We start from the raw sequence: 12,382 nt of genomic DNA, 5'->3' as shown, positions 1-12,382 counted from the left end.
CACTTCAATATACGAAATTTTTGATTAGTAAAAGTTGTCCCCAAATATGTAGTTACTGTGAACATTATACAATTTCGTCGTTTTATTTTAAATTTACTCCCATAGTACGATAACTATTTTTTATTTTTTAAATTCATTTATTCGTAAAAGTTCAATTTCATTTTATTTGCCCATATACAGACGACCTGTTAAATTGCTATAAAATCCCGTATTGAATTCATCTGGAAAATAAAGTTAATTTTTATGTGTATACACTACTTATTACGACATAAAGGAATAAATATACTTAGTAAGGTCCTCAATTCACCGCCTCTTCATAGACCTTCCCAAAAAGTAATCCGTTAAATGAAGTCATTAAAATACATTTTATTTAGAAATGACCTAAAAATGGCTTCAATTTATATAACACCTCAAACTGGGCTTCTCAAATATCTTTTTGAATCCATGAGAAATTCTCCATTTACCAAATAATTCAAAGTTTGTACCTCACTTCTGATTGTGGAAAACCTTTAAATATATTTCTGTGCAGACGGCTATAAACTAAATGTCGGAAGTTGAGTTTCCTGAAGGTTTTCAATTTCCGGAAGACCTCATAAGCAGTCCAATCATGAATATCCGAAAGTAAAAAATAAGTGTGAATATGGCATCACAAATGAGCCTTTTTAGAACCTTTTGTATTCTTTTTAAAATGCCGAACATCATTTGTTGTTCTTCATACCTACTTTATTCTTTGAAATTTCTTAAAGAAGTACCTTAAGCAAAGCATATACAATTCAATACAATCAGAGAATTTTCAAATCCAAAGAAGAATTTTCCAGACGACAATTTATTTCATTATTCCAAGTTCTTTTTAGGTCGTTCGTAGATGGAAGTTCTCTTGAGATTTTTATATACAAGCAAATTTAATATATTGTTTTTTGGTGCTACAAAACCTTCGGATGTAATCCTCTATTGATAACATGACATTATGGGTGTATCAGGGAAGCGTTCAAATTGAGGATAATTACAGGTTAAAAAATTATAGGAACATTTTATAATTTATTTTCCCAGAGGACAATTTATGTTATTATTCCAAGTGGAATGGAAGTTCTTTTGAAGTTTTCAAATATAAGCAAATTTAATTTATTTTTTATCCTCAGAGCCCTTTTGGTGCTACAAAACCAAAATCTTCGGAGGTACTCTTGATAAATGGATATTATGAGTGTCTCAGGGAAGCGTTCAAATTGAGGATAATTACATGTTCTTATAATTTGGACCCTTTTCAAATCAACCCCAGATAGAAGTCCATATGGGGTCTTTATAATGAAGTTACTAAGAATTGGATATGGAATATTTAGGGATTTTTGAAAGCATTTTATAGAGTTTTCGTGATTATTCATTGATATAAGAAATATTTAGATCATTAGGTTAATATATATATATATATATATATATATATATTTTTTTTTTTTAATTTAATTTCATTAATTAAGCATAGTAACAAAGCCAAATAGGCCATTTAAGTTACACAAAACAACATAATATGAAAGAAATCATTTTTTGAGTCTTCTTTAGAAAGAGTAAAAAATAACACTTTAAAAACTTGTATGGAAAGTATTTGAGATAAAATATTGATTAACAATGCTTTGAGGACTTCTCTAGATAGATAACCTTTTGAAATAGCACTTTAAGAGGTATTTTATACAATGAAGACCAGTTTGGGGTGTTTTAAAATTCGAAGATCTACTTGAAGTCTTTCATATTGATATAAGCCTTTATCAATAGTGTGAAAATTTAGACCTTTTCTACGGATAAGAACTTTTTGAGTCCTTCCAAATAAAAAGAACGTCTTTATTAGTTACATACCCCAGTAGTTTGTTAACATTTAATGACGGAAAGGATATCTTATTTCAAGGAAAGGATATCTTATTATATATTCAAAAACTTAGAAACATATTAAATCAAGTTAAAGTCTATGAAGTGACACCAATTAATAAGTAATGTAAAACCTTCTATGGTATCACAACTTCTATATTTTATTGGGAGACTTTCTGTGGAGAGAACTCAATATATAATTTTTTTTCAACAGACAATAAATAATTTGAAATTATATATATACTTCATTGAGTCTGTATGGTTTTAGAATTCATGTCAAGAATCAATTATGCCTTTCTTATAAGAATTATAATAATCAATTATTTCTTTCTTTAATTTAATGTTTATTTTTGCTATTCATGAAACAATATAAAAAACTTTTGTTTCATATGGAAACAAACGAATTTCAATCAACTTCGAATTACATGTAAATTACGTGGTATATATTATTTATAATAGATATATAATTTAATATGATTACAGGAATTTAGGTTTTTGTTGTAATTGAACTCATTTATATTTTTAATTAAAATTTTTGTTTTTGTATTTTATTTTTTAACATCATTTGTGAAGTGCTCCACATTTTAAGTCAGTTTATGTTAAATATTTTATATAACATTGTATCTGTTTATACCACTTGTAAGTGATGTGCTTTTTATATAACATTGTTTCTTTATCTGTTTATACCACTTGTAAGTGAAGTGCTATTTTTATGTTCAATCAATCTTCAATTCATATAAGTCATTAATAACTTTCGCGAAATGAGATTTACAATATTGAATATTGATCAATTGTGGATATAAATCTTATATTGATCAATGATTAATAAATCTTATATTGTTTTTGTAGTCATTACGGTCAGAAAAAAAAAAATTAAATATTTCTTAATGATTGAAGTCCATTTAAATTTGAAACATCACGAAGTTAATATAAATCAAATATAAGAAAGGCGCTAACTGAATGTTTTAACAACTGTATTACAAATCCCAAACTGCAAACAATGATATTGAACAAAATTTCATAGCGATGCTCATTAATGGCGTGTGTTAGTTTACTACAATACAATTTTGAATAATACAATTAACCAATGTCAATATTAAACTCTCTATATTCAAAACCTTCTATGGTAAATTTTTATGTTTAAACTACACCATTGTTTATGTAATCTATTTCATATATTGTTCTCTAAACCAAACATTTTTCCACCATGAAGTGGTATAACAAAAAATTCTCTCCAAATTTAATTTTTAATCTTATTCATTCATTCATTTTACCACCATGAAGTGGTATAACAAAAAAATGCTCTCCAAATTTAATTTTTAATCTTACAGTGGTATTTAAATTTTATTTTTATTTATTTTACTTTTCATATATATATTTTTTTATGAATTTCATCTTATATTCTCATTTATGTATCATTTTGTCATTATATTTAAGTTTATTTTTTTATGTTGAGTAACCTTGTGAATTTTGTTTTGTGTGTATTTATATTCTTTTAAGTACATATTTTGTAATGGACTCATGTATGTTAATTTTTAAGTTAGATTTTTAGATTATTATTAGGTTATGAAATTCCCAATTGTTTTGGTTGTTTTATATATATATATATATATATATATAAATGGTACTATAGTATAGTTCTACAATTACTATTCATGTCATAAATTTGAAAGAAAAGATGAAAATAAATTTTTGTTTTGTCAGCTACCCATTCATTGTATTATTTATGTGTTTTTACTTTTATTTGTTATTGTTAAAAAGAATGACATTTTATAATTTGAAGCTTATAATCAAATGTACTTTATATGAGATTTCCTAACATTTTCTATGATACTATGTAATTGTTATATGTATATAACTTCATTTAATATTGAAATGTGCTAAAGATTTTTTATACATATTTTCTTCATGAAAATGAAAACAAAAAGAAGAAACTACTTATATTTCTATTGCCAAACTCCTCATTGTGAACCTTAATATTTATATAAACTATAAAGCAATTGTAAACCTTTATATATGTACAAATATTCACATAGTTTATACAAATGCTGCAGTTGGAGTTTATAAAAATCCAATACGATATCTTGATACTTCTACAATTATGTTCAAAATCTACCAATAGTTGAACATGTTTATATTTTATGTAGTCAAACCAAGCCAAAAAACTTTAAATATTCTCTATTATCCGTCTAACGTATATCCAATTGAAATTTCTTTCTGGGTTCATCTTGGAATTTGATTTATTCCTATAGTCCACCAACCCCCATTGACAGTTCCATTGCTATATAGGGTGATTTAAGAAACTAAAATTTTCTGAAGATGGTCTTTTCAAGAGTAGATTTTACATTAAATATGTTTCCAAGGATATCGTGTGATCAATTGGGACATAATGTTACCATTAATAAGGACATAATGTAACATTCAGATTTAGTATATAATTGTGGAAAATATTCAAATTTTTTAAAGACCTATCGATATCTAAATCCAATTTAATTGTTCATAAATTTGAATTTTTTTTTAGTAAAACATGAGCTTCAACGCTATCCCATATGCAGATTATGGGCGATTCAAATTTGATTTGTATTTAAAAAAGTACCAAAATTATAATTATTTCTGGGGAATATTATTCAAATATATTCATTGAGGCTTTTTATTTACATGTATATTTAAATTCCTTAGGATTAAGTTTTACTCCAATGATTTTTATATTTGTTTTTAAATTATTTTCAATTTAATGTTAAATCAGTTAAATTAATTATTTGTTGTTAATTTGTTGTTTATATACAATTCCCGCTATAATTTCCATCTTGCCAACCCCCAGCCAGCCCCCCCTCCAAAACCAGACACCAAACACCTATTGTTGTGCGTATCATCTTCCAATTAAAAAACAATTTATAAAAATTTATAACCAACAATAACCGTAGTCAAAATATTAACAGTGAAAAAAGGCTTTAACGACGATAACGAATTGTAACTTAAACAAAAAATTAAATTAAGAACAACAGTAACAACAAAAAATAGTAGTCTCTTTTTTCTATTCAAATACTAAACAATTAAAACAAATACCACAACAAGGTCTTAACATTTGTAGTAGCTTTACAACAAAAAAAAAGGAAATTAACTAAAATAAAAAAAGAAAGTTTTCCAAAAATCTTAAAGAAATAACAAAGCAAACGAATCTTAAAAAAGTCAATCATCTTCCAAATTATAATAAAAAAAAGGATCACGACACGCTCAATCAGACTCACACACACACTCCTTCCGCCATGAATTCAATCGTGCATACATTCATTACATTAATGATGGCAATGGCAATACAATAGTAAGCAATATCATATTACACGAAAACACACACACACATACAAAATCATGCATTGTGATCATATCAAGAGAGATCGGAGTTGTCGTTTTGAAAATAGAAGTTTTGGATTGAAGGACAAATTCTTTTTTATAAAGTTCCGAAAAAGATTCCCTGAAGAAAGAAGATTTTTATAAAGTTCGGAAATTAGATTCCCAATTAAAGAGATGACTTCATTTAAAATTTTGAAATTTATATATAAATGAGAAAATCTGCCTCAAGATAGGTACCAGAACTTCTAGACTTTTCAGATGCGGAATTTTCTAATGGAATTTGTTAATAATTAAAAATATAGCTTCAAGATAGGTACCAATGTTTCTGTTTAAGAACTTTTGGACCCTTTGTGGATACAGAAGTTTCTAATGGATGTTTTTTTTAGGTAAAGGAAACAAACTTACTTTAAAACGACAACCTTGATTCTATCACTCACATCCATACACACACACCCTACACCGAACACATAGACACACCACCCAAAATACAAATTATATAATAACAACCAACAACAAGTTTATGAATAAAATAACAAAATAAATGAAATTATAAATTTGATCTTATATAAAATACTGTGATACTAAATTTTACTAGTACTTCCAGCATAGCTGCATTTTATCCATTCTAAAATATTCTGAAACAAAAAACAAACAAGAAGAAGAAAATGCTAACAACCAAGAAATAACAACAACAACAAGAAGAACAACAACAATTAATTAATTAAAACAATTATTTAGACAAAAAGGCTAGGAATGATTTAAGATTTAAGAAGAAAAGAACAACAACAACAAATCAATAATATAATAATTATATAACAGACAAAAAAAAATTACAACAAAATTGAAACATAAATCTATATATATTTAAAACATATAAAAAATAATAAATAAAATTTGCAAACCGTTAAAAAACAAATCTTAGAATAGTTTAGTTATTAGAAATTTTCAAAAAAAAAATATAACAACAAAATAAAGTAATAAAAAATATTATAGTAAAAAAAAACTGAATACAAATTATATAAATTAAAAACACACAAACTTATATACGATAATATAATAGTAATCCAGTAAATTCCAATTAAAATTATAATATATTTTTTGTTGGGGAACTTTTTAAAGGCCAATAGAAGGCATTACACAACTCTTGAGAATGTGAAAATATTACATACAGTGGTCCTTCGAAATCGCTTATAAATTATTGGGCCAACTATTTAAAAATTCCCTGTTTGGTATACCAATTATAATTTATTGGAAAACTAAATCGATCTTGCTATAATTAAAGGATATAATTATAAACAGATGTACATTTCTAAATCGATTCCAAATTGACTGAAACTGTTTTGGTCCAAAGAAAAATGGGGATTAAAACATATATTTCGATGAGACACATTTTTGGCTTAGCAAAGCCATTAGGTTGAGTGTATAAATTAGTCGATATTTTAATATCCTTGAACTTTATATATGTAAAACTTTAGAATTCCCACAAACGATTTTTTGCAAAAATTTATAAAAATCGGTGAAATATTCATTGATTTATTTCCATTTGAATTCAACAATATTCCGAAATATACCCACTTTTCTAGACAAATATTCCATAAATTGGAAAATAAAGTCTGAAATTGTTGTTTTTTAACTTTTCTCCTATCATGACAACTTCGGCAACCACTCTTTAATACGATTACAAAGAATATATTCTGAGCTACAAAAATGCGTTTTATTTGTCTTAGAAAACTGTAATCTTCCGGAAACATGGCGATCCTGTCAAATAAACTTGGATATTTTATTGTAGGATAGTGGATATTCTGAGCTTATTCCTATTCCTGTGTTAAAATGGCAACACTTGCAAACACTTGTAGTCAGCGCCATCTATTGAATGGCTAGATCCAAAAACCGATTATCCAAAATTTAAACCTCATGTATGTATTTCCCCATAACTCTTAATCTATGGCAAGTATTACAATGAAATTGTTGTCATATGAAAGGTAAAATTTTATAGTTTCTGGTGACAATTATACAAATTATTTGCTATCATTGTAAAGTAAACTATTTACGCTCTTGTATGACAACAGTTTCGTAGAGAAGCTGCTATGCGTTCAAAAGGTAGTTATACGCTTTGTACGCTGCGCTTAAAAACTGATGTGTATGATTTGAATGATGCCCATAAATAGATGGCGCTGAAGACGTTATCTTAAAATATACATACCTCATTCATTTTTACCATTACTTTTGTCATGTTGTATATATTTCAATGAAAGTTGTGATTTTCAATGTGGTAAAAATATCCGTTTGATTTGTCGCGTTCAAAAGTTCTGAAGAATCCCAAAAAACGGGAATTTTTCTGTTAACATGGAAACTCTGTCAAACAAAGTTTCATACTGTCGGATATCGTATGATCCAAAACTATTGTTATTCATTCGAAATTATTTCTGTGTCATTGTGCATTTAAGTTATGAACAATCTATAATACCGATGATTTTCTGTAAATTTGGCAGTACTAGCTAACACTTGTCATCAGCGCCATCTATTGAATGAATAGATTTAAACATAATTATTTTCCTGTAACTTTTGACCCACTGTAGATATTTCAATAAAATTCGTGTCATATATAAGATAGAATTTCATTCTTTCTTATAAAATAAAAAAAATTCAATTTTTTTTAATTTTTTAATTTGAAACGTAGTATTGAAGTTTTCTACAATTTCTCTCGATAATATTTGTGTTATAAGATTTTGGTGGTCATAATAAAGCAGATTATTTTCTCTTTCATATTGCAATATTTTTGTGGGAATGTGACTATCTGTTCAAAAGTTATACTCTTGAAATTTTGGACTTATAAAACTGATTTGAATCATGCCCATTAATAGATGGCGCTGACGACATAAGGCTTATTCAAATTGCACACCTCATTGTTTTTGCCATAACTTTCAAATTGGACATTTCATACTATTATTATTGGATCAATAAATTTTCAAAATATTAACCATTTTGTGAGGGAGGTTCTAGAAGGAATGCGCCGATAAGTCTCATCCTCCAACAATATACAGTGTTGGTAAAAATATTAGGTTGTGCAAAATTTGGTTCAAATCGGATAGTCCTTTCGCAAAAATAATTTTCTGCAAAATTTTCACCATTTTGTGTGGGAGGAAGCAGAAGGATATTCCCGATACTAGAACTTGATTTAATTTTGGAAGAAGTTATCGTAATTTTTATTTTCATTTTTAAGTTATACATGCCCAGTTGAATTCACCGGATTTTCATAAAATATTGCAATAAAATGTTGAATTCATATATAAGGTATTTTGATCTTGGATGGTGACCTGAATACCTAGGAAATTTCAGGATTTAAAATTATGTTGTTATTATAATTAATATAAAATTATTAAACAAATTTAACAAAAAGCAAAAGAAACTTCCCCGATTTTAGAAAACATTATTAAAATATTTACAAAAATAAAATTAATTTTTTGGGTTTCGTTTAGAAAAAAAAACAAACAAAGCAATATATTTCTCTTTTTTGAAAATGAAAAAATATATATATATATATATAATAGTTATAATATTAATAAGAAAAAAAATAATATTAATACTAATTTGACAGTAATAAATAAAAAGACAAACCAACACACATGCATACATAAATATACACAAATCTCACATCAACAAAATATAAACAAACAAATGCAATAAAAAAGAAAAATTAAATGCTTTTGCAAAAAAAAAAATAATATTCACAATCACTACAAGAACAACAACAAAAACACAGTCAATGAATGCTACAACGCAAAGTAAAAAAATAAAAACAAAATATAATATTATTAATAAATAAAAATAAATCAAAGAATATGGAGGTAACAACAACAACAATATACTCAAAAGGAAAAACTCATACACAGGACGTAAAAAGAAGGAAAAAGGTAAATTCTTTAAAATAAGTTGAAATTTCTTAAAAAAAAATAAAACTTTATACAATATTCAAACAAAATCTACAAAGCTCCCATACAACAAAACCGAAAAACATTTTTAATGAAAACCAATTTGAAGAAATATAGTATTTGACTTCTTAAAGGTGAGTTACTTCTTTTAATTTTCTCTCTCTCTCAAAATAGTAACCTTAAATCTTTTTCTATGAAGTCCGAAGAAAAATTAAGTAAGGAAAAGCATTTCATATTAATAAATGAAATAAAACATTAAAAATATTACAAACAAATAGCCAATAGTAATTTGAATGCTAAACAAAAATTCTCTCTATCTAAATTTTCTTTCTCCACACTCTCTCACTCTCAAAAACTTTCTAAAGAAAAGACAAACAATTTATTTAAACATTTTCGAAAAAAACGATATTAGAAAACTAAACAAAAATTAAAAAAAATATGAAAAATTCCAGATGAACAACCTGTAATCTTCTAGAACTGTTGCTTGTTTTAGATTTTTAATTCTATCTTAAAGAGAAATACAAATTAAAAAAGAAATATAACAAATTATATATACAAAGTGAGTAATAATAATATTAACACAAAATAGTAACGAATATTTATACATAATTATATATATATTATAAAAACCAAATAAATTCTATAAGAAAAAGTAAAGAAATACAAAATACAAATTTTCATTATTAGCCTCTCTATACTTCCTACTTCCTCCAATATTATTTTCTAAAAAAAAAAACAAGTGAATAACTTCAAAATAAAATTAAAAAATAAAAAACCATTTCATAAAAAAATAATTAACCAAAAGTAATGCAAAAAAAATCTTTTGACAACCATTTCCAAAACCAATAACTACCACAACAACTACAATAACAATTTATAATCAACCAAACAAACCAACAAACAACAAAAACAGTTAATTATTATTAAACAATTATTATTATTATTGATGATGATTATTATTCTCTCTTAATAAATTATTTAACAAAACAAAACAAAAAAATTAAAAAACAAATAAAAACGTAAATAAAAGTAATTTAGAAATTTTAATTAAAGTGAAAACAATTAATAAAAGCAAAAAAACAAAATGAAATGAAACAACAATTTAATAACAAGAAAAACATCCCCTTTAAAAGAAAATAAAGAGAAGAAACTTCTAAAGTAAAATTATAACAGAAGAACACAAATCAAATGAGTGAACATTCCAAAATGGCGTTTCAATTTATTTTTTTTGGCATTTTAGGGGAGAGGTAAGTATTTGAGTAAGTAAATTTTGAAGTATTACTATAGCTTACATCTAGGAGAGTTCAATAAATTGTTACTGACATCTACATACATACATTCCAGTTCATTCCAATGCAATCGGTATTATCGCGCGGCAACAACCAGCTAGACTGACAGTCCACTCCTTCTAGTACCTCCCTCACAAAATGGCTAAAATTTTGTGAATTTGTTTAAGCCAATTTTACTCTTTAAAATTCGAAAATAACATTATTACAAAATTTATCATAGTATGTGACATAAAATAGTAGCAGTGAAGTGGATACCCCAGAACCAATAATAGATGACGGTATAGAGTGTATACCACCTAGCCAAGATGAAGTCAGAATAACAATCAATCTGCTGAAAAATAATAATACTGCAGGTGCCGATGGGTTACAAGCCGAACTATTCAAGACTGGTGGTCAGATGCAGATAAGGAGCATGCACCAGCTGATTAGTACAATTTGGCTATAAGAATGCATGCCCAATGAATGGAACCTCAGCATCCTGTGTCCCGTGCACAAAAAAGGAGACAAGACGATATGTGCCAACTATAGAGGAATAAATCTCCTTTCCATCGCACATAAAGTGCTGTGTGAACGACTGAAGCCAATGGTCAATGACATTATTGGATCATACCAATGTGGCTTCAGACCTGGCAAATCCACCATTGACCAAATTTTCACTCTGCGCCAAATCCTGGAAAAACACCACGAAAAACACATCGACACATACCACCACCATTCGTCGACTATAAAGCCGCATTCGACAGCCCTCTCCGTTCAGAGGGGTATAAAGCCATGTCTGCGTTTGGCATTCCTATGCAGGATAACTTTAACAGGCACAAGATCAGCAGTTAAAGTTGAAAAGGACCTCTCGAAGCCCTTTAATACCGAACGAGGATTCAGACAAGGTGTTAGTTTGTCGTCTGACCTTTTTAACATCCTGCTGGAAAGGTCATACGAGAGGCAAAAGTGAACAGAAATGACATTCTGTACACCAAACAACACATGTTACTCGCCTACGCCGATGACGTCGAACATTGATAGCGGTAACAGCCACCTTTGAATAAATTGAGAAGGAGTCTGCCAAAGTGGGTCTGGCAGTAAACGGTGAGAAGACGCGCAAGAAGTCCAGTAGACAGCTTCGAGGTAGTCAAAGATTTTATATACCTTGGTACCGCCATAAACAAACCGAATGACATCAGTTTTGAAATTCGGAGAAGGATACTGATGGCCAACCGATGCTACTATGGTCTGAGCAAACAACTCAAAAGCAAGGCTACCTCCCGCCAGACCAAACTCACACGCTACAAGACGCTGATACTACCCGTGCTGTTATACGGATCTGAAGCATGGGTATTTGCGCAAGCAGATAAGGCAGCTCTTGGAGTGTTTTAGAGAAAAATTCTCCGAAAGATCTATGGACAGATCTGCGTTGACGGTGAATATCGCCGTCGATTGAGAATGAATGAAGATGCCCCAGACCAGAAGGCATATAAAAGCGAACCAGCTGATGGTTCACGCAGAAGGGGAAAGCCAATAATACGTTGGAAAAATCAAGTCGAAGACAACATCGCCGAAAATGGTCCTTCAAATTGGAAAAACTGCGCAAAAGACCAACGCGCCTGGAAATATTTCCTAAGCTTATGGAACGAAAGTTCTGTCACAAGCCAGCTAAGTAAGTATGTGACATAGAAACAGAATTTTTGAAAATTCCCCAGTTAACAATTTTGCGAAGATTTCTTTCGGAGTAATCGGAGTAATCTGCCCACACTCTGAAGGGAAATTTAAATGTTGGCATTTTGTTAACAAAATCGATAAGACATTTCAACAGAGAGTTAACTCTATATTTTCGACATTCTTTAGCCTTTTTCCGACTATTAGCCGAATAATCTGCACATTCTCTAAAAGGAATTTTGTTGGAAAAAACGAAAAAAAAGATGTGTGTATACCGTTTTATACAGTGCACTGTAATGAGAAGGA

The sequence above is a fragment of the Musca vetustissima genome, unplaced genomic scaffold, assembly GCF_032173495.1.
Source record: "Musca vetustissima isolate MV318-11 ecotype Yass unplaced genomic scaffold, APGP_CSIRO_Mvet_v1 utg25315, whole genome shotgun sequence".
Classification (NCBI taxonomy): domain Eukaryota; kingdom Metazoa; phylum Arthropoda; class Insecta; order Diptera; family Muscidae; genus Musca; species Musca vetustissima.
The sequence above is the reverse complement of the archived record's forward strand: the minus strand, read 5'-3'. Positions refer to the sequence as shown.